Raw genomic sequence first — 5438 nt, 5'->3', positions numbered from 1 at the left:
GGGAAGCGAGCTGGTGGGGAGGGGTGGGCAGGGAGAAAATTGCAGCAATGAATGAATGGAAATCCAAAACCTCTGTAAAAAAAAAATTCTTTGTTCTTTTAAATTTTGCTACAACATTTCATCAGACTTTCTGTCTTCAGGAATTTCATTGCTACTGTTTCATTTTTTGGGGGTGACGTCTTGCTTTGGGCTGTGTAGGAGGTGGAATAGCCTACTTCCTACATGACATTGCTGTGGTAGACTTTTTTATGTCTGGGGCAATAGCAGGTTCTTGATCTGAATTCACCACTCTAGAAGAGTATGGACCAGCTATCCTGCTTGGATTTCTCTCTGCCTTCTGCTTTGGTTCAGTATAAAAAAGGCCCGTGAAAGCAGACTCCTCTGTCCAACAACTGCACACTTAGGGTAGCTCAAGATGTTCTGGGCTAAAGGCAGTTGATGGGCAGTTGGTGAGGACATGCAAAGTGGAGCAAAGAGACCTAACTGGAAAATCTGGGAGCCTTGGTTTTCCCTTTAAGAATGAGCTACAGCTGTCTCAGTCTCTTCTCATTGAGCTTATGGAGTCCCATGTGCTCTAGCCAAACAGCAGTGATACCCCCACAAAGTACCTCACTCAAGTTCTAGCATGACTCCTGGTGCATGTCAGCTCCCAGCATGGGTGGTGGTGTCAGGACCAAAATTCCGGTGTGGGCCAATGACGTCAGGACCAGAGTCTCTAGTGCAGGGCATCAGCATCAGAACCAGAGTTCTGGGGCATTAGCACCAGAACTGGGGTTCCAGGCTTCAGGACCAGAGATCCTGAAGGTGTAGGGTGTCAATGTCAGGCTGTTGGGGCTGGGCTGGAATTTCGGATGTGGGCCATGCACGCCAGGGCCAGGGTTTTGGGCTCAGGGAGTGGATTCCAGGGCCAGGGTTCTAGGTGAGGACCATGGGCACTGGAGCCGAGGTTCAGAGTTCAGGGTGTGGGCTCCAGAGCCAGAGTTTCAGGACCAAGGTTTAGATGTAGGACGTAGGTGCTGAGGCTGGGATTCCAGGAGCAGAGCATTGGTGCTGGAGCCATGGCTCCAGGCACAGGGTGTGGGAGCTGGGGCCTGGGTGGAGTTATGGAGCCAGAGTTCTCAATGTGGGGTGTGCATGCTGGGGCTAGACCAGAGTTCCTGGGCTGCAGTTCCAGGCACAGGACATCCATGCAGGGGCCGGAATTCCCTGCACAGGTTGGAGGCAATGAGACTAGAGATTTGGATTCATACTAAGACATTTTTAAGGCAGATACCTAATTAGTTGGCTGCATTCATGCTGTCGAGCATAGCTGTGGTGCAAGGCGTAGCTGCGGAGCATGGCACAACTATGCCACAGGCAGAGTTGCCTATTTTCACTTTTTTGCCAGCTTTTTATTTTCAACTGGCCCCTATTGAGAACATGTTTAAAGTATTTGAGATGTAGTCCCACAGTCCTGGAATCTAAGGAACGCTCTGGCTATACTTTCTCCAAGGGACATTTATCTTTCATCTATCTATCTATCTATCTATCTATCTATCTATCTATCTATCTATCTATCTATCCATTCTATAACTCATGATACTTTGAATATTCTCCAGCAGCACCATTGTTCAAAGGCTTTAGTTCTTCTTTGGTATTCCTCATTTATTGTCCAGCTTTTTACATGCATATAAAATATTTGAAAATACCAGATATTTCGCAGATATACCTTAGTACCAAAAGTGATATTTTTTAGTATTTTTCAGGAATTTACCTGGGCAGCATATTTGCCTTCTGCAATACATCATTTGATTGCTTTCTTGAATGTGGCCTTCGTGAATACTGAATATAAATCAAAAGTAAAATCCAGAAACTTTCATCTTTTATCTACTTATGATGTTGTTCATCAGTCAGTTCAGTTACTGAGCTATAATCTATACTAGAGAGTAGGTGGTCCTTGAGATTCAAGGTTGCATAGTCTGCATGTCACAATTTGTTGATAAGACTTCCATCAATCCTGATGTCTCATTCATTTTCCTAATGTCCAATACACAACTAACTTGTTAAGCATATGTACTGCATGTTGTTTTTTAGGTGTCATCAAGTCCATTCCAATTCATAGCAACCTCCCAGAATAACAGATCAGAACAACATATCAGATCCAGTAACATCCTAATGATCAAGCTCCTTGTTATAGTCACTATATCAAATCATTTTATTGAAGGTCTTCTCTTTTGTTCACCTCTACCTTTCCTAGTATACTTTTTTCCAAGGACTGGCACCTCCTAATAAAATGCTCAAAGTATGTGAGATAAAACTTTACATCTCTTTTTTTTTTTTCCTAATGAATGCTTGAGTTGCACTTCCTTCAAGGTAGACTTGTTCATTCTTTTGGAAGTCCATATGATATTTAGTATTCTTCTCCAGTACCACAACTCAAAGAATTTTATTCTTCTTTTGTCATCCTTATTAAATGTCCAGCTTTCAGATTCTTAGGTAACAATTGAATAGATACTAAGATGATATAAACCCATTGTACATCTCTTCTGATTTTGAACTTGTTCTGTTCAAACAGCTGCTTCCTAGTCTATAGATTGCTTCTATATATGCTGGAATTCCTGTTATCAACATCATCCATAGTTTGTTTTTTTTTATGACCTGTTTAATTGAATGTCGTTGTATAGTTAATAAAAGAAAAACATCCTTCTGGTAATTTCTGCCCTTAGCCAAGATTTTGCTGACATCAACAATGTCAAGTGTTACATTTTCATTGCTGGAATTACTTCTTCATGTTCTGCTCCAGACATTTTTTTTAATTAACATCCTCCAAGATTTTATTTGTGTGGTGTTGTTGTTGTTGTTTGCCACTGAGTCATTTGTGACTCATAGCATCCCCATCTATAAAACAGCCCTGAAACCTGCTCTATCCTGTTCCATCTTTATTGTCTCAGACACACCTACCCTCATTACCCCAGTCAATGTACCAATCCATCTTATTGAGATCTTCCTCTCCTTCTCTGTCCCTCCACCCTTCCAAGTATGATGTCCCTGTCCAAGGACCAGTTGCTCCTTGCAAAATGCCCAAAGTATATCAGATGAAGCCTCAGAATCCTTGCCTCCAAGGAGCAGGCTGGCTTCACCCTCTCTAGGATGAACCTGTTTGTTTTTCTGGTAGTCCATGGTATATTCAAAACTCTTCTCCAGCACCACAGCTCAAAAGCACCAATTCTCTTCCTATCATCCCTAGTAATTGTCCAGTGCTCTGACACATAGCAAGCAGTTGCAAAGATTGTGGCCCGTATCAGACACAACTTAGTCTCCAGACTGTAATCTTTGCTCTTTAGTACTCTGAAGAGGTCCCGGACAACCTTGATTTGCTGGCTACTTGTAGCAAGAATGTTAATTGTGGAGCTAAGCAAACCAAAGATGTTAACAATCTCAATCTTTCCCCATCTATCATGATGCTGCCAATTGACCCAGTGGTGAGAATTTTTGTTTTCTTGATGTGTAATATTAAAAATTACTGTTTACATAGTTGTTGTTGTTGTTAAGTGCCATCGAGTCACTTGTGACTCATAGTGACCCTATGTACAAGATCCTTAAATGCTGCTCTAGGCTGTGCCAACGTCGCAGACTCAAAAACACTCATTCCCACCACCTCAATCACAGAATAGATCCATCTCATCGAATTCTGAAGCTTCCTTTGCATAGTAAGAACAATTTTAATATAATACACAAATAAAATCATGAGTACATGAGGAACAATTTTAAAAATATTAAATAATTTGTGAGAAACTGAAAAGCATTATGCTTAGTGAACTAACTTAGTTTCATAAGGACAAATACAGCATAAAACCACAATGTTTAAATAGAAGTATAACTAGTAAAAGAAGTATTGGCGTCCAAGGAAGGATAGGGCAGGAGCAGAGGGCTGAGGATGGGGGGGGGGGAGGCAGAATTCACTGGGTCACACAATTTGTTGGGTGGAAGTAGGGGGCAAAGGAAATGGGAAAAATCCTGCAGGGACCTGAAAAGATGGGATGATAGTTGGCATAGTCCATAATGATTAATTTTATAAAACACAATGTGTAGGAATGGTTGTATGAAACATAATTTCAATAATGGAAAGCGTGAAACACACACACACACACACACACACACACACTATGTACATGAATGAAACAATTCATATGAATAATTAGATGCATGCTGTTGTTGTTATGTGCCATTGAGTCTCTTGCAACTCTTAGCGACCCTATGTACAACAGTCCTAAACTCTGCTCTGTCCTGTGCCAATTGCACTGTCTCTGATACACCTATGCCAATTATCCCAGTCACTGAAACAATCCACCTCATAGAGGGCCTTCCTGTCCTGCGTTGTCCCTCCACCCTCCAAAGCATGATGTCCCTCTCCAAGGACCTTACAACATGTCCAAAGTATGTCAGATGAAGCCTCAGTATCCTTGCCTCCAAGGGATCCACCCAGTTTAACCCTTTCCAGGATGAACCTGTTTGTTTTCTTAGCAGTCCATGGTACATTCACTACTCTTCTCCAGCACCACAGCTCAAAGGCATCAATTCTCCTTCTATCCCTAGTCATTGTCCAACTCTCTGATGCATAACAAGTGATTGCAAAAAACATGACCTGTATCAGACGCACCTTAGTCTCCAGAGAGACACCATGGCTCTTCAGTACTTTGGAGAGGTCCCTAACAGCAGACATTCCCATCAAAATATGTCTTTTAATTTCCTGGCTGCTGGTGCCAAGAGTGTTCACTGTGGAGCCAAGCAACCTAAAACTGAATAATCTCAATCTCCTCACCACCCATCCTGCTGCTGCCAGTTGGTCCAGTGGTGAGAATCTTTGTCTTTTTTACATTGAGCCTCAATCCATATTGAAGGCTACAGTCCTTGACCCTCTTCAGCAAGCATTTCAGGTCCTCCTCAGTTTCAGCAAGCAGGGTTGTGTCATCTGCATAACGCAGACTGTTGATAGATCTTCTGCCAATCCTGACACAGAATCCTTTTTTTTTACTTTTTTTCCCCTTTTAATTATGGAACATTTCCAAACATATATATTAGTTGTACAATATATGAACTGCTGTGACTATCACTTGGTTTTAAAAATTTGGTCAGTTTCACCTCATCTGAGTCCCAGCTACTTCTCTCATCACTATACTATTAAAGTAAATCACATCTGAGATTATTTCAATATGTACATCTAAGAGCATTGGGCAAAATATTAAATGATCCAGGAAGTATTAAAAGAAGATGGAAGGAATATACTGAGTCATTATATAGAAAGGAATAGACAGATACAGAGGAATTTAAAGAAATAACATATGAGCAGGAGCCTATGGTGATGAAGGAAGAAGTTCAAGCTGCTTTGAAGGAAATAGCAAAAAAGAAGGCCCCAGGAATAGATGCTATACCAATTGAAGTACTTCAGACAACAGATG

This window comes from Elephantulus edwardii, unplaced genomic scaffold (genome assembly GCF_000299155.1).
Source record: "Elephantulus edwardii isolate Elephantulus edwardi_28Jun2011 unplaced genomic scaffold, EleEdw1.0 scaffold00435, whole genome shotgun sequence".
NCBI classification, from domain to species: Eukaryota; Metazoa; Chordata; class Mammalia; order Macroscelidea; family Macroscelididae; genus Elephantulus; species Elephantulus edwardii.
Note: the sequence above shows the minus strand (reverse complement) of the source record.